We start from the raw sequence: 22,881 nt of genomic DNA, 5'->3' as shown, positions 1-22,881 counted from the left end.
ATTTATGCCTATCACATACGGGTTGGGCATTTTTATCAGACCTTTGTTTGGTTAGGAATGGTGGAATTAATTTACCTTAAAAATTTTATATATTGTGTTTTAAAATTTTAATATGGGAAGAATAGTTTTCAATGCATTATAATATTATTGAATGGATCAAATTGTTTCATGTCATTTCAAACTTTTTTTGTGTTACAACATTTACAAGAACTTGCTATGGTTTACTAGTTAGTGCATACACTAATGATCAAATGGTTTACCAATAATTACATGCATCAATTTTTGTTTAATCATTCGACACAATTTTGAAATAAGAAAATTGAGTTGCATTTAAGATGTTAAAGTTCAAAACACTATCCTTAAGTTGGAGATTTCTTTTTTAGGTGTATAAATTGAACATTTTTTCTCTAAAATTTGTGTTTTTTAAAGGGGATCATCTACACATGATAAATTTGTAGGGGTTTATAGTTAGGGATTTTTAGTTATAAAATAATACTCATTGCATGAAGTTTTCATTTATATGGAGTATTTGGTGATTTTTAATTAAGTAATAGGCTCATGATTTCTATATTATGATTGTTTATTCTCTAAAATGGGTAAATATTTAAATGTTCTATCACATGGTAAAGCCAGAAGTTTACAATCGTATTTCATAAAACTAACTAGATAGTTGTAGGGGATAATAAATGAATTAGCTACCTTTTAATTATTTAGATTACTCACATTCTAGAGTTCTAAAGCTACTCATTTTACTTGTCATTCTTATTTATTTCAATGATTGAAGCAATTAGAAGAAAGGAGTTGAAATAACCACATTAATGTTTTAGATTATTTGCATTAATAATATAGAACCTTCAATCAAATTCATTCTTTTTAGTACATGATTGCATGTTAATGAATGATTTAGAAAGAAATAATTTGTGGTATTTTATCAAGTATTAAATTATCTTCATTTATTATGACCACTTGTTCTCTAAAATAGGAGGTTAAGATAATTTTGTGATTTCAATCATAATCATGTTTTTTTACAGATCATTGAAAATTAACAATTATTAAAAAGTTTGGCATGTATCAAGAGTAAATGTGTATTTTACCTATCTAAGATATTATTATTTGATGTAAACTTTAGTTTATGTATTTGAAATTACCAAGTTGCATTTTACATTGGAAATAAAGTTTCTTATTATGATTGAATGCTCATAAGTTATGAGAAATACATCTTTATGTCTTTATTTCCTCATGATATGTTTAGTTATGATAATTATAGTTTCTTTATTGCTTACGATACTATAGGTGTCTTACCTAACTTCTTATGTGATATTTTTTCTTTTTTTTCTTAATATTCTAACAAGATGGATATTGAAGTGTGATTTGAAATATTGATTTAAAAATATAATTTAAATAAACATAATTGAATATAAAATTGTGAGGCCTCACCCCGACCCTTTGTGGCATAGTTGATACCTTATTATTTTGATACTTATGACTTGATACATCAAGACACTATCAGATACACTGAACATATTATGTTATGTTATTTCATGTTGTGTGATGTTTACTTTCAGATATTTGAGTTCATCATTTAATGCATTATGAATACGTATGTTGATGAAATAAGTAAATGTAGGATTAACACTTTGATTAAGAGATTTTAATGGTTAAGATTATGAGTAGGATGAGAGAAACCCTGATTGATTTATAGATGAATGTGTTAATTTACGTGATTTCCTGATATGTATATACATATGTGCATGTGATTTTATGGGACTACTGATGTGTGCAATGAGTGTGCATGATATTTTAGCCGAGAAATCCGACGAAGGAACAAAGCTGATCCCTATGTGCTAATTGTGAAAACCTTGTTGTTCATAACTAAATTAATTGTGAGATATATGTATGTATCTTTCTGTGACCAGTAAATGTTAATATATGTAACTGTATACTTATAGTGTCACTTGACACTCGTGAATTGTTTATGCTCTTCAGCATGCTAGTTAGGGTTAGCTGTGTAACCTTTGGACCTAAGTCAAATTAAGTTAGTGTCCTTTTGCTAATTTTTTTCTTAATTGAGTTTAGTTACCCTTAATATGGATTAGTGCTTAATCTGCATTTTTAGAGTTGTTAGATGGTCCTAAATATTTCCTAGCTTTTGTTTGGTTCTAAATCTATTCCTAAGATTTGAAAACATAAAATATTTATAGCCAAAGGGTATGGGTATGGGTTGGGGGCATTTTCCACCCCCTAAGCCCCTTTTATTGACTTTTGAGGTCACTCAAAAAGTCTATTTTTGCCTTTGTGCGAAAATTGCAAGTGGTTACCATGAGTTGCATCACCTCAACTCCACTTAGTGGTTAACCTTAGTATGGGTTGAGTTAGAAACTTCTAGAATTGTAGGTGAGTGGAGGAAGTTATTATTTTTTTTGGTGGTTGAATTTGGATCTTATTTAGAAGCCCTTCTTGGAGTAGTTTTGGTTGTTACCCAATCTCTACTTTTAGAGAGGATTCTTGGAAGATTGAAGGCAAGGAAGGGAAATCTCTACTAAAATTGTTCATTTACCATCACCTATTTGTGAAGGTAGGAGTTCTTCATCTCCCTTGTTCAGATTTTTATGCTTTTTTCATGCTTAAATGCTATGGTGTTATTATTTGGATGCTTGTATGTATGTTGGGTATGTTGGAAAGGATTGCAACCATGTTCTTGAATGCTTTTCTTTCATGTTTATGTTTGAATTTTGAAGTTTTCTTGTATGGGTGTTTTGGTATTACTCACCCTTGGATAGGGTAGAAGTGACCAATTTGGGGAAAGGTCTTTTTAGTTAGACTCCAACAAGTGTAGAGTCTCTTCTCAGGATGAGAAGAGGGAGAGAGGGTAGGGTGTTATGGGCCCCTACCTGTCAACACGAACCTCATATGAGTTTGGTATGTTCAAATGGAAGAACAGAAGTTCTTGGTTTATAGCCCCGATTGGGCATCTATTTTGGTGTTGTGTCTGACTTCTCCTGTTGGAAGAATCCACCTTTTCCTAGTTTTGATTCATTGTGAATCCTATTGTGAAAACCTAGTATGAATATGCATGTTTGATTTATCTTTTGGTCATGCTTGTTGACACCTGATTAGATTCTATTCTCTCCACGACTCTTAGAAATGTGTTGCAGAAATTGATATGGAACCCTTGATGAGGGTCATGAAGGAAATTCAATTAAATTGTTGTAATTTTGGAATTGGAATCCTATGTAATTTTTATTTCAAAACCTTGTTGTAATGGCAACAACGTCGAGTTTTCTTCCCTGTTCTTTCTCGGTTGAGCCTTTGAATCAAGTTTGCCAATAAAATGGTGATTGAGTATTATTGTTTCTCATTAGATTTTTGGTATCTTTCATTATATGATGCACATCAAAAATAAGATGAAAATGATGTCAATTTAATTAGGCAAAATTTCAAGTTTCCTTATATGTTGAAAACAAAAAAAAATCATATTATGAATGAAGATTCAGTTTTGTGATTATTGGAATTAAATCATTTCTTGCATTATGGCTTAAATGGATAATTAAATCTCTTGGTTTATTTAGTTGCAAGAAGCCCTATTGGATTTTCTTAAAAAAAATAATAATAATAAATAATCCCTTCTTGGATAATATATCAACTTCAAAATGTATACTTAGAGAAAATTATGACTTCAGAAAAAAAAAAAATTGCCCAAGAGCAAAAGCCCTCTGGATTTTGTATGGGCTTGGGATTTAATTGTCTCTTTGTAACAGAGAATATTCTTAAGAATATTCTTATATTTCAAATTAGAAATAAAACAAAAAAAAGAGGAAACATGGATATTTATGTTTATAACAACAAATTAAATAGCATAAAAAAAAAGAAGTCATAGAACATACCATCTAAAATATCTATTCTTACCTAATAAACTTTTTGCTTTTAACCTCCAACTTGGCATCAGTTTTGGGTCATGTTTTTTAAAAGTTGTCTTGTTGCAAAGTCAATTTGTCATCATGAGTGATGACATCACCCCTGTCTCCTTCATAAATTTCACTGACCAAGGAAAAAAGGGATTAAATTTGTTTTAAATCTCCCCCCCCCTTGCAAACTTGGTCACCACCTGTTGTTTGAAATGGGTCTGTGCATGTGTTTAAACCTTGGGCAGTGTGTTGTACCGAAGTGCAATGCTTGGGAAGTGCATTTATCTTTGGGGAAGCACTTGGGTAGGTGTAGGGGGAGTTTAAGGGGGGGGGTTAGTAATAGGTTAGTGTTAGGTGTTAGTATAAGTTAGTGTTAGGTGTTAGTTGAGGGTTAGTGTTAAGTTAGTATAATGTTGTTTAAATTAAGTTTTTTTTTTAAAAGATTTTCTATGTTGGTTTGTAGTTAGTTTTTATAAAGTTTAGTTAGTATATGTGATAGTTAGTTTTAAATTTAATTAAGTTTGATTTTGTGTTAGTTTATGTGATGCTAATTTTATGTATTAAAGTTTAGTCATATTCAGTTAAGTGGGTATTAGATTTAGTTAGTTTAGTTTTTAAATTAATTTAGTTGTTTAATTATTTAAGAAGTTCTAATTTAATGATTAGTTCAATTTAGTTAGTTGTTAGTTAATTAAATTTAAATTTAATAAGATTTAGTTAATATTTTTGGAGTAGTATTAGTTAGTAAGTATTTTATTTAAGTTGTTTTAGATTTTCTTTTTTGTTTTATTAGTTTATGTTTTTAGTTAGTGTTCTAAATATTTATTTCAATGTAATTGTTAATTTTAATCAAGAATTAGTTAGTAATTGTTAAAATTAGATTCTAATTAAATCAATTTAAATTAAGTAGAATTATGTAGTAACGTAACAAATGTCGATATCATTCTAAGAACGTAAGCTCAAATCTTAACGATGTATTCCTCCACAAGTTTATAAACTTAAGATGAAATGTAGAGAACCTCTACTTTAACTCTGGACGCAAACTTATCAAACTTAGAGCATTCTAATTATTAATTTCAAAAAAAAAAAATTGTTTGTTTTTGCCTCGTAGTTTGGACATGACAAAAATATTAATGATTATTATAATTTCAATATTAGTTAGTAGATTTTCAAAGCTTTCAATGTTATATTCATTTGTATGAATTGTAGAAACCTAATTTCTCAATCATTAAACGTATTATTGTTTTGAGAAATAAATCCTTTTGAGAAAGTACTTATTTATGTTCTTTTAAAAAAAAAATTTACTATCGGCTCATAGTTGCATGAACAAAAGCATGTGACTGCTAGTTTAAATTCATATATGTATATGTGTGTAATAATTCATTAAGAAAACAACAATAACTAAAGTGGGTCCATGCCATCATTACCTATTTCAATTAATATAAAAAATAGAAATATTTCCTTTTATTTGGAATCTTAGTTGTCATTGCTTTGAAATGAAGGAAATGTGATGGGCACAAAAACATAAGAATAATCAAGGAATTCAACTTCTTCTTCTTTTTTTAAAGTTTACTTTTGGACTTTAAAGTTGAATGATATATAAAAGTTCATTAGGAATATATACGATGTCTTTATTGGTAGCTCTTAATTGAAAGATGCTAATTAGTGGTATGATTTCATTTTAGTTTGATTTTATTTATAATCATATGCTTTGCCTTTATTTTTTAGAATTTTCTTGTTTTAAATTAAATAATTTCATTCTTAGTATTTTTTTTCATTTTCTTTTAGTGATTTTCTTTTTCTTTACTCATTTTCTAATTTTTATTGTCATTAGTTTGGACTTTTTAATATTATTATATTTTTTTATTTCATATTATTTAAATTAATATATTATGTATCTTCAAGTCTTTTATTTTAAATCTTTCTTGTCTAGTTGTAACTTTATTTTTATTTTTTATTCATTGTATATTTTCTTCTACATTTGTTACAATTTATTTTATTCTATTTTATATTTTTATGATCTTTTCTTTTAATTCTTTCATATCTAGTTGTAACCTTTTTTGTTTCTTCTATTTGTAATTATTTTATTTTCTTCATAGTATCTCTATTTTAACTCTTTTTACAAATTTTGTGTCTTTCTTTTACTCTTATTGTAGTGCCTGCCCTCGTTTACATTTTTCTTGATACATTGTTGCTATCATGGTCAAACTCTGTTAGACTAGATTTATGTTGATGGTTAGTAGCATTATTTTGAGACTATCAAACATTGTGTTACAGATTCAGTTGATATATGATGTGATTATTTAGACTCTACATTTCATATATGCATGATGATTATTACATTTTTTCCAGCTATTGATGATGACTAGTTAGATAGTTTATTATCACATGTGTTTTTTTATGGATACTTACCCCATACTTGCATGTGTATGGTGTGCGTGTTTTTTTACTTATGTATGACATTTTTGATGTGGTTAAGGAAAGGAGTCATAGTCACCTACTAGTCAGGATCTACACGATGCACCACTTCCTGCCATTGCCTATTTAGCTTAGCATATATATATATATATATATATATAATGTACATGCATGGTTTTTTATGTAAGTTGCAGGTACTGGGTATCAACTTCCCTGAACTGCCAGGATGAGCGTACCCTATCACACTATCTCAATGGTAAGAGAGGGGAGATAAATTCTCAAGTCCGAGTCCTAAACCCTTAAACCATTTTTCCTAGAGATGTAGGACAAATATCTGAGATGTTTTACCTACCGAATGTTTAGACTGATTTTGTATGGATTATTCTATGATGGGTTTTCATATTTTATTCTGGAAGTCTATGGTGAATTTTCTATTAATTAAGTCTACAATTAAAAGATTTAATTAATAATTTAATTTTCTTTGGGGGAAAATTAATATAATATCATGATCTTTAGATATTTTGATTTTAATTAATTAAATGGGAATTAATTGAGAAAAAGAAATTAAAATTAATAATAATAATAAATAAATAATAATAATAGAAATGATAAAAGAATTAAAATAAAAGTTATAAGTCTACCTAGGAGTAAACACACCTCTTGAATGCACGTATGTCTATAACACAGGAGTTAGTGCACAAATTAAGCACATGGTGTCTACAACCTTGTGACTCATCTAGAAGGTTGGAAAAGACTCGTGCTTAGTTGTCAACACCTTTTGGTTGTTTCTAGAGACATTATAGGTGCTTCCTGAGAGTTCTTTATATTCAGGCACTCTTAGAAGCTCAGGGGGTGCGTTTGGAGGACTCGAGAATGTTGGAGAAGGAAGAAGCTTGCTTTGCAAATTTTGAGAAGAAGTGATTTAGCATCAGTGTCTAGGTAGACACTTGTGATTTTGGCTTATGATATTTCGCTTCTTGCACTTCTTATCTTCTTCATGTCTTCTGAATGCTTTCTAAGGATTTTTCATATGTTGAATATCTTGGTTGTATGCATTCTTGTCATGGGTAGTTAAATTCTATATGAGAAAATTCCACATATGTAGATGTGAGAAAATCTATGGGACTAGGGTTTCAGATGCTTATGGGAAAACCTATTTGAATGATGAATAGATAAATCTAGAGAACAATCATTAAAGAAAAATTCTTAACTCATAGAATTGAAAAGCCCTTTTTGTTTTTAATTTTTTTTTTAATGTATATGTTTTCTTTTAGAAATATACATATATATATTTTCAAATTTGCATACATGTGTATACACACACACACACACACACACACACACACACACACACACACACACATATACACATATATGTATATATATGTATGTATATATATGTATATATATATGTATATACATACATACATATATATATATATACATACATATATACATATATATACATACATACATATATATATATATATATATATATATATATATATATATATATATATATATATATATATATATATATATATATATATATATATGTTTGTTAAAAATTTTATTATTTTAGTAGTGTTGCAATGGAAGAAAAACATTTAAAATGAAATCATTCTTTATAAGAAAATTATCACGTTTTTAAAAAAGAAAAACGTTTTTGGAAAAACGTTATGGAAAAGTTTTTAAATTTTTTTTTTAAATTGAATTCGTGGGGGGGACCAACCCGTGCCCTGTACCCATTATCTTTGTAGGGTGCCTATTGTCATAGGTACTATGACAACAAGGGGTATAATGTACCCGTTGTCACCGCAGGCCCTACAATAGCAGGGTCCTACGTACTGCGATAGGGGTTTAAATATGTATGATATGCTTTGTTTTGTTTTACAAATTTGATATATGAGGTTCATTTTTTTAATATTATTTTGTTATTAAAAATTATTTAATATTAATTATTATATAATATTAATTAATTTTAAATATTAATTATTATATAATATTTATTATTATATATTAATTAATATATTTATAAATTTCTAATAATAGATTACTTCTTTTTATAATTAATCATTTTGTATTATTTTAGTCTAATAATATAACTTTAATTTAATTGTTTAATTGGATCTAGTTGTGAAGGGTAGATTATTTAGAGGATAAACCATAGTCATTGAATTTGATGGGGGAATATTGTCCAAAAATGTATTGATCCTATAGGCACTTTAGAAAATTGAATTCTAAGAGTCATGGAAAAATCCTTAACTTATTAAAACTAATACACAGGTTAGTTATAAGGAAAATGAACAATGTTCCTTCATTCAATATTCAACCCTTAAACGAAAACTAAAACCCCCACACTTTAATTCAACCATGTAATTTTAGCAAACCAAAACATGTGCTTGCATTTTGGTGTTTTCTCTATGCTTCTTGTTTTGGGTTGACTAGTTGTTGACCAATTATAGAACATCTACCGGAGGCTCAAGGGTTATGATTATGATTTCATGATGATGTCTTTTGATCTCGATCTTTTAAACTCAACCATGGTTATGTAATGGCATGCTGATTGATATTGTTTCTAGTCTTCTTGTGCAAGCTGTGATATATGTAACCTTTTATGAGTTATCAATTAGTTGTATTTGGATTACTTTCTAGTCACTTTGATGGAATTGAATTGTTTATTTGATCTTGATGATGTTATGTTGTGACATGTTTTGACTCAACCATTTTGGAAGTCTTCGATCAATATTACTTTGAGATACATTTTGGTTGCTTGTTGAGAACTAATGGATATTATGATTATCAGTGATACCTTTAGTTTCCAATAGAGAACTGTTGTGGTCATGATTATCTATGGATGCTTTTTAGTTGCTCATGGAGATTTGATGTTTTATTATGGATTATCTTTGGTATTTTTCCAGTCACTTGTATAGGACTATGGTGATTTATGATTCCATTAGCTTAGGGTAGGTTATCTACTTGTAGTGTTGGGAAGTGGCTTGCAATGGGGGTCGGGGCCCTAAGAGGCTGCCAGGGTAACTCATTGTAAGTTGTTTTAATAAGTGAAAACATTACACCTAATACTGACTTAATAAACCTAATAAGATAATTATTTATTCTCGCCCATGCCTTGAGTGCTAGTATAGACTAGGATGGGAGTAGAGAGAATGCTTGGTTGCAACCTTGCATTCCATAGTATGCCTCGTCAGTATGAGAGGATACTAGTGGCCACATAGGGATCACTAGGGGGTTGGGATCTATTGAGAGACTACTAGGGCAACTCTAGCATGATCCGTGTGATGACACTTTCCCGCTTGCATAGTAGGTTTCCTACATGTCTTTGTTGTGCCTATGGGATTAGATGTCGATTTGTGTTGGAACCTTTGAGTTAGTATACTTTTAAGATTTATGGACTTAGAGAGTATTTGTGCTATATTATTTGATAACTTTTTTGGGACTTGAGATTATCTCCTCAGTGTGGTGGGAGTGGACCATTTAGGTTCCACACGGTCGGGTGGTAGTGCTTTTTCACTCTTACCATTTGAGATCCATTTGAGACACCATGGCTAGAGCATTCTTTGTTGGAATTTACCTTCATTATGTTCTTGGATGTTATATATTATGATGGATGTTATTTACTAGTACATTTCTTTATATTGTTGATTAGCATGTGATATATAATGTTATCTATTATGTAGTATCATCTTATCCTTTATTCTTGTATGTTAGATTTCTTTATGCATATGTTGTAGCATGTTAGATTTCCTTTTGAATATGTTGTAGTATGTTTTAGGAGTGACATCCCTACTATGATAATGTCGATGATCTCTTCGGTGACTTGGGATGTTATACACGGAGGGATGACTAGGCCCCACGATGGTCTAATGACACTATTGATGGTTGGGAGGAACCACACACTTAGATTAGATGTGTTTTATGATGGATGGATATCTTTTACGATGGTTGTTATATCTTTATTGATGGATGGATGTATCATGTATGTTATTGGTTTCATTTACTTCATTGCACGTGTATCATAGATTCGATGAGGATGATGTATCTTTATTTTTACATATGTTTAATCTTTTAAGCTTTTCATATCCTATGACATGTACAATGGATGATTGAGTATTCCGAATTTAATTGCCAAGAGGCATTTGAAACAAATGTATATTATGAACTTTGGACTTTTTAAATATCCTTTTATGTGGATGTGGTAGCTATTAGACTTAGTACTACTTAGATTAAATGTGACTCAACATCTTGGGATCCTTAAGGAATGTAACCTATTATGTATGCTTATGTATGTATGCTATTGCTTCCACTACTATGTGATTGATATGAATGGTTTATCTTTCATGATAAAAATAAAATAAAATTGTTTGAAAAACTTAGTAAAAATATAGGTTAATTCTTTTGGATCCCTTGGCAGGGCATTACACTTATTCTTGTTCCCTTTTTTTATTATTAAAATTAGTAGCCAAATAAAGGGGCTACTCCTTATAGAACTACAACATAGAAATTGTCAAAAGATCAACACCACATTAGCAAAGGTATTGATTTTTACATGTCAAGGCCACAAATGGCACACAATCAACATAAATACTAAAATTTCTTAAGGACACTTAGAAAAAAAGGGCCATGGTTGGGTACTCACAATATTGCTATGGTTTCACAACACACACTCCATTTGTGTCTTCATCAATGGGGACCTCCCTAAAAAAATTTTGGGTCCATGGTTCTCTAGACTTGTTAGATTATGACCTCTCCTGGGGGGTCTATATGGTTACAAAATTTGGAAATCAACATGATAATTTTTGTAGTCAATATTTGGTCTTTTGCCTCCAAGATTTTTTTTTGTAGTTGCAAATTTATGTAGGTGTGCAAGTCCAAGTATTTCCTCTTAAAATTTTATTTAAATCTCCTATGTACCTTATGCAATAGTGGACCTACACATGTCTATATAGTCTGCCCCTCCCAAAAAGTGTTTTAGATCAAGTCAAGATGCACATCTATACACCTTGCACATGTGTATACATACATGGGTGCGATGTTGACCTAGATAGTTTACCCTCCAATGATTGTTGGCATATCTGATCATACAAGTTGTTCATGAAGACAGGAACTTATGGATTGCATGGTAGTCCATTATACTATTTGTCATTGATATCAAAATGATTTGGCATATTGTTTTAAATTTTTACCATACCATTAGAAAACATACTATACAAGGAAGTGGAGAAGGGAACAACAAAATGACAACAAGGGACTTATTGGGTAACAACTATAATAATCAATGGGAAATAGTTTTAGTGATTGGGTTTCTAATTGGAATATCAAAAAATTTATGTATTATCAGTGAAAGGGATTAGGCACCTTAACAGAATAATTAATATCTTATCATAGTCAAGAAAAACAAGGGATGGAAGTCAAGGTTAGTATTAGGATTTGGTAATAACACTAGGATTACATGTGAAGAATAAGGAAAAGAAGATTATTTGAGAAGTTTTTACGTAAGACAATGCAAGGAAATGTCATGCAGATAGTAAAAGGGTGAGATAAATGAATTATGACCATCAGATCTAGTTTTAGTATTTTCATGATTTGGTGATCTACTTTAGGAAAGAAAGAAGAAGAGTTAGGTATTGTGGCATAAGAAGATAAAGAGAAGAATTAGTAGATAAAGCTATCAAAGTATAACTATAGTAAGTGGGTTGTGATCCTAGTTGAGAATAGAAGATAGATAATGATATGTAATTGTGTTATGAAGATGTAAAAGGATTTGATATATAAAGAAAAGTGAAAACTACAAATCTTGTTACTTTCTTACCATTGTTACAGCTATAAATCCCTTATAAATCCCTTAAAGGGTGACCCTAATTGATCTATTGTAAAACCATGGAATATTGTAGCACTCTTAGATTAGAGTGTTGAAATATTTTAACAAGGTTAATCCAAATAAAGTAAAGACTATAATAAGTCTAGAGGAAAATAATGTGACATGGTACACCTAATAGTGTTTTCTTAATCCTAAACTAGACAAGCTCCTAAAATAGTGTATTTCAAAAGAGTACAAGTATTTCTTAGCACCAATCTCATACCATGGTTTTCACCCAAATTAGGTTTCCACATAATAAATAATGGTGCTACTATTGTCTAAATGTTTCATTTTTATTTCATTAGTATGAATGGATGTCTAGTGAACACTTTACCAATAATGTTATTATAGGTAATATTGAAAGTTGTTAAGTTGTTTAAATTTTGGTGAACTGATCCACCCTCCCCCCTCCTCAATAATCAATATTATACCTACTATTAGCATTAAAGTATATGTCCCTAATTTGGAAGCTTAATTTCTTAGGGAAAATATCTCAATATGTATAGGAAGGATGCACCAAAGTTTTACAAGTATGAAGATGAATTTAGAAAGTGAGTTAGTAGGAAAAAACTACACCTATTATAACTTTTAGAAAGTGCAGAGAATTACCTTACTATAGAATATGTGGAGAAGACTGGTCCACTTGATGATGCATAGAAAAAGGAGAAGCCCATCCACAAAATTATAATGATAGAGTTGGGTAGTGATTTAAAGAAATTTGAGTATGTTGATATTCATAATCTATCGACAAGTAGGCATATATAGGAAAAATTGTTAAAAGTTCATGGTGGAGATATTGTTGTAGCTATTGAAGGAGCCATAGGAACAATTGAAGAAAGTGAAGTTGCAAGTAAAATGTTGAGAACCTTGCATATTAGATATACAATTAGAGTTTCTTCTATACAATAGTTAAGGAAAATAGATAAAAGAAAGGTTACTTTTGATTCTCTTAGTGGTAGACTGACAATGTTTGAACTAAGTAATAAGGATAATAGTCAAGAAACTAGTGAGATTTCTTTTCAAGCTTTTGTAAGTGATGGATAATAAAGAAAAGGAAAAGCTATTCATAATGATGAGTATGAAGGCCTTTCAACATGAGAGAAAGAATTGGAAGATCTAAAAGATTTGATCACAAAAAGGCTTCCCAAAGGAAATAGGTATATACAAAGGAAAGAGTCCCATTGCATGTTGGAATTGTAGGAAAAATAGTCATTTTGCACATAGGTGCCCCAAGAAACCAAAGAAAGAACATAATGAAGATAAGGTGAAAAAATAAAAAATATATAAAATCTTTGGATAAAAAGGAAAGAAACCTTTTTGTATTTTTGAGGATGCAAAAAATGAATATGATACAGACTGAGATAAAAATGATGAGAAATAGTCTTTGTTGTTATAAAAGAAGATTCTTCTACTGATAAAGATTCTATCAAAAAAGAGAAGGAATTAATATCAAGCATGTAGAGAAATAGAAATTAGATCATCGACAATGGTTTCTCTCACCATATAATTAAGAATAAGGAAAAATCCTTGAGAATGGAGAAGTGTGATGTAGCTCATTTAAGTTTGGAAATGAATCACCCTACATAATCAAAGGAAAAGGTACACTTAATCTAATTGATGACATTATCTGTGATGAAGTTTATTGGGAAGATGGTTTGTAGTATAATCTTTTAAGTGTCTCTTAGTTGAATGAAAAATAATTTAAATTTGATTTTAGCAATGGAAAATATAAAATACTAAAAAAGAATGGAAAACTAGTTGCTACTAGTGAAAAAACAAAACAAAATCTTTTCAAGTTAAATTTTATACTGGGTCTTGTCTAATTGCTAAAATAAAAGAAAGATAATTATTACATAAGAGACTATGTTATGTAACTTTTATAATATAGAGAAAGTGAGTAAAAGGAAAAGTTTTAGAGCAATATTAACAATGAAAAACAAGAAATAGTTGTATGTAAGGAGTGTCAGTTTAGAAAGATGACTCATTCAAGTTTCTAAAATAAATAATAATCAATACAACACACATTGGACTCAGGTCCAATAAGTCCTCAAAGCTATCATGGAGACAAATAATTTATATTATTTGTTGATGACTATTCAAGGATGATATCCGTAGTGTTCTTAAAGGAAAAATCAAAAGCATTTGACATGTTCAAAAAATACAAGGAAAGAGCGGAGACAAGAAAAAAAGAACTCTAAAGTTTCTTAGATTAGATAGAGGAGGTGAATTCACATCTAACAAGTTCAATGATTACTATGAGGAAAAATAAATCAAAAGACAATTGACAATGACAAGAACACCCCAACACAAGGTATTGTAGAAAGAAGAATTAGATCCATAGTGGAATGCCCAAGAACATTATTATGTCAAAATAAAATATGACACAAGTTATGGAGAGAAGAAATAAGTAAATAGTGTATACACTTAATCAAGTACAACTTAGAAAAGGAATAAATAAGAAATTCTATGAGATTTGGTATGGAAAAACACCTAATGTTAGTTATTTTAGAATCTTTAGAAGAAAGTGTTATATTAAGAAGGGTGGAAGAAGTAGAAAATTTGATGATAAAAGTGAAGAATGAATATTCCTAGGTTATTCAACAAGAAGTAAGCATACAAATGTTTAAATTTGAAGACCAATAAGATAGTTGAATCTTCTAATGTGAAGATAGATGAGTTCTCTAAATAGAATGAAGAAAATTGTAGAAAGAAACATGAAGAATACAATGAGCTATTAAAATTTGAACTTGAGAAGACATATGATCAACATTTGACTATAGAAATTGATAACACACAACTAACAATAGAATGATAAGCAAGAACACCAAAATGAAGATAGAATGAGGAGAAAAATATAATATAAAATTTGTCACACCAAGATGTATATGAATTAATCATAGCCTATTAGACATAATTGGAGACAAAAGTGAAGGGCTATTAACTTAAAGTCAATTAAGGGAAAGGAATAAAACATGTCTAATATTAGAGATGGAAGCCAAGATTGTAAAAGATGAATAAAGAGATGATAGTTGGAAACAAGCAATGAAGCAAAAACTAGAACAATTGAGAGAAATAAGACTTGGTCATTAATTTCTAGGCCTAAAGATAAATTTTTTATAGGAACAAAGTGGGTTTTTGGAAACAAGATAAATGAAAATGGAGAATTTATAAGAAATAAGGCTAGATTAGTTTGCAAAGGCTATGGACAAGAGGAAGGATTGGATTATGGAGAAATATTTACACCGATTTCCAGATTGGAAGAAGTTGGGTTACTACTAGAATATGCATCTTACAAAGCTCTTCAAGTTTATAAAATAGATGTGAAATAAATATTTTTGAATGGAATATTAGAAGAGGAAGTATACATTAAACAACCTAAAGGATTTGTTGTTGAACAAGGAAAATATTTAGTTTCTAAGTTATACAAATCATTATATGGACTAAAATACACATTGAGAGCATGGTATGAAAGGTTAGAATCTTACCTACTCAAAATTGGATTTGTAAGAAATCATGACGACTGCAATTTATATCCTAAAGCCAAAAGTAGGAATAAAGTGCTAATTGCTTAAGTCTTTATAATGGATATAATATTTGGAGAAGATGATGCATTAAGTAAGTTATTTGATGAATAAATGAGATATGAAATTGATATGTCTATGACTAAATTAATTAATTTCTTTATTGGACTTTAAGTACAATAGTTGAATCATAGAATCGACATAACTTAATAAAAATATACATTATAAACATTGAAGAAATTTGGAATGGAAGAATCCAAACTTGTTAGTACACCAATAGTTACCAGTTGCAAGCTATCCAAAGAAGATGAATCAAAGGAAGTAACTGAAAATTTATATAGATAAATGATTGGAAACTTGTAGTATGTTGTCCATGGAAGACATGACATATCTCATGTAGTGTGAATTGTGGTACAATTCTCATCTCAACCTAAAGAATCACATGTGACACACATTAAAAGGATATTTAGTTATCTCAAGGGTACTATATAATATAGTTTATGGTATGAAATAAAAGGAGGTTTTGATCTTAAATTTTATACAGATGCAAATTAAGAAGGAAACGTTGATGATGAAAAAGGTACAACTAGAGGAGAAATTTCTTTAGAAGACAAATTGGTTTCATGGACTCATAAGAAATAGAATTGTATTTCACAATCAACTGCAGAAGTTGAATATGTTATAATGACAATCAATTGTCACCAAGTTGCATGGATAAATAAGATATTGGAAGGAATACATGAAATAGTTGAAGAACATGTAGTTATACATTGTGACAATGCTAGTATCATCAATATATCAAAGAATCTAGTAATACATTAAAAAACTAAGCATATAAAAATCAAGTAGCATTTTCTAAGATAACATGTGCAAGATAAAGAGGTTATAATGGAATACATCCCTATAAAGGAACACATTTTTGATATATTTACAAACCCATTACCAAGGGAAAGTCTTGAGTATTGAAGAAGTAAACAAAGGATCCTACCCCTAATAGAGATCAACTAGAAAAGATGCATATTGCATCAATTCATGAAGAGCTTTACAACAGATTATTTTCATGCACTAATGAATGAGTGGGCTTCTTAGAGAGGAGTAGTCTAGTAAAAAACATAAGATCATAATACAAGAAGTAATAAAAGGACAATTTATTACAAGTTTGATGCCTTTGGCATCATTGTCAAATGGGGAGAAATTATATGGGAAAGAAGAATGAGTTTCCAATGTTGACCTTATTGCAAGACATATTTCCAATTAGTGACAAAACACTTCGGTACAGGAGCACCTAGGTAAGACTACTTAGTAACCTAGGGTTCCTAGTCTAGTTTTAGCTTGTAGTCACCTTAGCCAAGCCACTAGTGTGATAAAGGGGCTAGTGAAGTCCTAGAGTTGACCTAGCCATTAGGGGGTCTAACTAGCTCATTGGAAGTATTCAATGTTACTTTTTTGTCCTAAGTTTCTAGATAGTGAGTAATTGTTGTTAATATTGTCTAAATTGACATTTGGGCATTTGGAGGGCTAGATTGGACAAATGAGGAGTGGAATGATGGTTTCATTTCATAAGTGACATATCCAAGAAATTGGTAGATTTTCATAGGGTTTTGACCAAGTATGGTCTAACCAGACAAAAAGTTGTCAACTTGTATGACAACTTTGTGAAATTGCAAAAGTCATAATGACAACTTTTATAGCAAAAAGTGCATTTTCAAGAACTAGGTGGAATAACCACTTTAGAGTGGTTGGAATGGGTGTGTTGGACCTATATAAGGCCTCCCTTAACCTATGAAAAAGGTTGGGTAGTATTTGAATGAAATTTGATTAATGAAAAAACCATTTTGCTGAGCATTTTTACCGTAGTCAAAGAATTTTCAGTTTATTGAGCCATTGAATGGATTGAATCCTATACTGTGAGTTGTCAATGAGTTTTTAGATGTAAATAGAAGATACTATGTGTGATTATATAGGTCTTTTACTTTTATTTCTTTGCATTTTAGAAAATATTTTCTTTCTTCACTGTTGCTGGTCTAAACCATGCAGTTTTTGAGAATGGAGTCATAACTCAAATTTCCACAATTGCATTTTTACAGTCTCTTGGAATTTGTGAGATGAATCCTTGTAATATAGACATGCAAGATCTTGGGCCCTATAAAGCATGTTTGACATTATTATAGTGATGCCCTAGGCAAGCCAAATGAGTATGGTTAGGGAGCACAGTGATTGAAATAGCTTTGGATAGGATTGAGTGCATTGTTTGCTTCAATCCAAGTGGATGGAGAGAAGTATATGAGGGTGGAGAAGTCATGTACCTAAGGAGAAGTCTTGGTGACATGTTTTAATATGGATTTGAGAAAACCCTTGTGAATTCTATTAGCATATTGGGAGACCCTTAATTTTAGGCTTAAAATATCAACTCACTTTACCGACAAGTTTAGGAAATGATACCCAGTGAATCAAAAAGATCTTCCAAAATGGAACTAGGATATGAAGTTTTTTTTCCACCTTTTTAAGACATTTTCTAAGATGTGTGCCAAAAGGTGAGTTTGGAGGCCTAATTCCTTGTAGCCCTATTAAGCCTAGTTTAGAGAATTTTTTTGAAATTGATATATATTTATATGAATTTTTGGTTGATGTGCACTTGAATGGCTCCAATACTCGACGAAAAATCCTCTTTCTCCATTTTGGGTAGATTTTAATCATGTGTGCATTAACATTTCAGTCATGTTTGTTATTAGTGACACACACTTATTTAGATTGTAAGTATCTACCAAGTGTATTGTATAGTTAACAGAGTTAACCAAGATTTTTATACTCTACCAAGTTCTATAGTTGCTACTAAGTCTAAAAAACAATATTTAGTTTGTCCCAAGAAGTGTCTACCATGACGATGATTAGTAATGTAAATCAAGCTTCATAAGGTTTACCAAGTTCCTTAGTGCAAACTGAGCTGCGCAATGCTTACTGAGTTCACAATTACAACGATGTAAATCCAATATTAACTGAGTGGATTAGTGTTAACCAAGTGACTCATTTTATACTAAGATCATAGTGATAGCATTTAATGAACTATGTAGTATGAATCAAGTGACTCAATTTATATGTCAAGTTTCATAGTATTCACCAAGTCACCAGTGCAAACCGAGTTTAGACTATTGGAATATTCAAATGGGAAGAGTACTTCTGGAGGGTGGGGGGGGTGAATTAGAATTAACACACTTTAACCATTTCAAATCATCTAAAACAAATAACTGAAGGTAAACTACATGCATGTAAACATATTAAATAGACATAAAGTAAACACATGCATCAACACAAATAACACTAGAATTTGGTAACCGAGAAACCCTCCAGGAATAAGAAGGTAAAACTAGAGTGGGGATGATACCCACAAAATCACTGCAAAAATAATTTGTTGACCACTTCTAATGGTCTACCCTGTGAAAGGCCTACCCTATTAAAAGCTTTACATTGTGTCCATAGTGACCTAGTTAAAGGATTTAAAACACTTTACATGAAGTGTCACCCTATTAAAGGATTTAGTCACCTCTTCAAAGGATCTACAAAATAGTTGTTAAGCTAACCTATCAACATAGGATTTTCCACTATTTAATACAATTGTTAGAGAGTATTAGAAATCTTTGATCTAATTTCTTACAATCTTCAATTGCTAATTTTAGGCACTTGATCTACTCATTTTGATGTGATCCTTTCTTGATCTAATATCTATTCGTATCGCTTGTTCTGTTCTAATCAACTGGATATGCAATTGTTGCTCTGTTCACTAAGTCTTTCACACTTCCCACTAAATTTCACTATAGTTTACTCATACTCTACTCTCATCCACACATACAATGGGGTTTTTGTCTTCCTTTTAAATATTACAAAGACTTAGGGTTAGGTATGGATCTATGATCCATAGTAAATCTTTAATTCTTGCTCATTCCTTGCACTTTTCTCATTGGTTGCATGCCTTCTCCATTTTTCTTATTGGCTACATGCTGATAGCATAGGAAATATAAAAGATTCATTCTTATCTTTATTATCCTTCAAGATCCTTCCATTTCAGCTCAAAAAATGGTTTACATCTAAGTTTGTGAAGGGAGAAACTCATATGCTAATTTTTGTGTTACTCCGCACACACTGGATCACTGGAGCTCAACACATATTTGATCCTAGTTTTCTTGATACCTATGAAATTATATCTTTCTTGACACATGCATAGTTCTAGCTCACTTGACACATGAAGTATTTTGACTTGCTTGACATCAACTATGACTCAACACCTATATATCACTTGGTACCTATTAGAATTTTGGCTCAGCACATATTGTAGCTCAACATATGTAGTGTACTTAGCTTCTATGCAGAAAGTGGTTAAGTGTGTTGACACTCAAATGTCAAAACCATTCTAAGATCAAAAATCTCCCCCTTTGACATGAGTGTCAAAAACACTTAACTAAACATTATTTATCTGACCTTATGAGTACATTAATCATTTTGCTTTGCATATGTACAAAATTTCAAAATTTATTGAAAATACCTTATAACTCCCCCTAAGCTAATTGTGTCTTGTCCATTCTTGTAACCAAAATTCTATATTGAATGTACCTAATATTCTTTGCCTTTGCCCTATTTCTACTTCCTGTGCTTGCTTGCTGAGCCATTCTGTCTGCTCTATCTGCAATTGTAGGTTCTATTCATATCTCCCCCAAAACATTATTTCTCCCCCTTAGTTATATCTTCCTTATTTTTGCCCCTTTTTTTGACACTTATGTCAAAGGGTTCTAAGGAGTAATACCATATTTAGCCAAAAATGTACTATTTACCTCCATGATCATCTTCAAAGCTACATCCCAATTCTCCAAAGTAATTTCTAGTGACTTATGCTAGATGGCAGTCTTTGTAGCAAGATGTACAAGCCCATCAAGAGTAGAAAGATTGGGATCTTTCTTTAAAACATTCTCTGCATAGGCTTGCTCTTTGTGGAGGACCTCCAAATGTGGGGTAATGTAGGACTATATCTACATCAATTTGGCTTTTATATTGGCCTCTTCACTTGGTAGTGTAGCTAATTCTTTCTGAGTGTGAAGTAATTAGGTAAAATGATTCTCACTTTGAGCTAGATCTCTTGGTAGCTACATGCTAGAAATCTTAAGATTTCTTTCCAAGCTCAATATCCTCTGGCCTATCTCTTGTGTGAAATTGGAAAAATCACACAACTTTTTGTATACTGAGAAAATGTTCTCAAGTACAGTTTTGACGTTTTCAATGTTCTTGGCCAATTCTACCTGTGCGAGTGCTATTTCACTTGATATTTTCTCATTTATCTTTCCTTAAAATTTCCTTTTAGACCATTCCATAAGTTTGACATTTGTGTCCTGGTCTTTTTTTGTCACCTTGTCAACTATATATGATAATTGTTCCATTATAGGTTTTGACTCATCTAGTGACTATAAGCGTCCTTTATCTCAAGTAGTTCTTTCTTGTGCTTATACTCCTTTCTAAGTATTTATTGTCTTCTCCTTCTATTTAATGCATCCTACATCTTTGTAATCTGTTCAATGGTGATAGTCTTTGAATCATAGGAAAGTATGACAATTTCCTCATCTATCTCAAGGTCTCCAAAGTGAAGTACCTTGGTCACCTTTGTAGAACTCAAGCCTAGTGTGGAGATTTGCAAAGGTATGGCTTCAATGCTTGGCTTCTGAAGAGTTTTTGTAGGAGTGCCTATTTTTGGTAACTCTATTAGTGTTTATATTGCAGCCTACTTCTCTTCTTTTGATGTGTCCTCCTTGGCTTCTTTAGATTTCAATTGATCAATGCCAACAATTGGTGGGGGTGTACCTATTGTCTATACTATAGGATCAGATGTAGCAATCTATTCTATTTGCTTCATGTGTTTCTCTACTTCTACACTCAGCTTCTGAATGGTGTCACCTATTACAGATGTATCAACTATTTCAATTTGCAATGGTGGTGGAAGCATTAAAATTTGAGTGCTAGTAGCTGTAAAGATGGAAGGTGGTTCTTGTGGTTTCACCTTGTCTTTATTGGTGCTGCTACTACCTTTTTCAACTCATCTACACTCACCAATACTAGATTTGTGCATAACTATGCCTATAATGTTGATTGGTGAAGGATCTTGGAGAGATCCTCTGCAATTAGGGGATTGATATTCTAAGTGTCAGGAACATCCTTGATAGTTATTTTGTCTGTAAATGTGATGGTTACATGAGGAGGGCTAGGGGGTGGCATTTGTGTGTCTTGTACACTTTTTTCTTCTTGTTGCTATTCCTTAGCTATTCCCATATCTTCTTCTTTTTGTGTTTCATCCTCTCCTTTTTCCTTATCCTCTTCCTCTTTCTCCTCTTCTTCTCCTTTCTTCTCATCTTCTCCTTTTGCTATTTTCTCCCCTTCTACCTTCTCTTCTATTTTCTTTTCCTCCTGCATTACTTTGGCTTGCTTTTCCTTCTCATTGAATTTAGCCTTATTTACATCCTCATCCTATCCCTCATCTTTATCATCAATAAATTAGTATATTGACTTCCACAATTGTGTGGACTTATTCACTACATCTTCAATTTTATTTTGTAGGATGTTGAAGGCTCTATATTTAGGTGTCAATTTTCCACCATGTTTCTTATTAGCCTTTGTTATTTGACATCTTGTCAGGGTAGGCATCACTTGTGCTAAGGTAGATACTCTAATCTCTTTCTCCATTTTGAGACAATAATGCCATTTGTTTCAACTATCTCATATAACTCCCTAGGTATGGTATTGTCTAGCTCTAGAGGTGTGTTCTTAAATTCAGCCATCATGGCATATATTGAATCCTCTATTTTGTTTTTGTTCTTCTCTACTTAACTTGTTGAATTCAAGGCTTTTCAAATTAGTCAAATTTGCATTCTTAATACTTTCACAAATTTTATCTATGGTAGATTTGGGAGGATGGCATACCACTCTAAATTGGCTGATATCCTTTGATTTAGTTCTCTCCTCATCATCAGAATCTAGCTGTGCAACATACTATCGTCTTTTCTTTTACACTTTATTAGTATGTTTAGTGGCCTTTTTCTTCTCTTTTACTTTCTCCTTGGCCTTTTGAGTAGAGGCCCTAGTGGTAGCTCTTGTTACTGGTGCTAGCTTGGATTGAGTTGTTTTT

Source organism: Cupressus sempervirens, chromosome 5 (assembly GCF_028749045.1).
Source record: "Cupressus sempervirens isolate cs-2001-9-10 chromosome 5, ASM2874904v1, whole genome shotgun sequence".
In the NCBI taxonomy this organism is placed as follows: Eukaryota; Viridiplantae; Streptophyta; class Pinopsida; order Cupressales; family Cupressaceae; genus Cupressus; species Cupressus sempervirens.
This window is presented reverse-complemented; position numbering follows the sequence as displayed.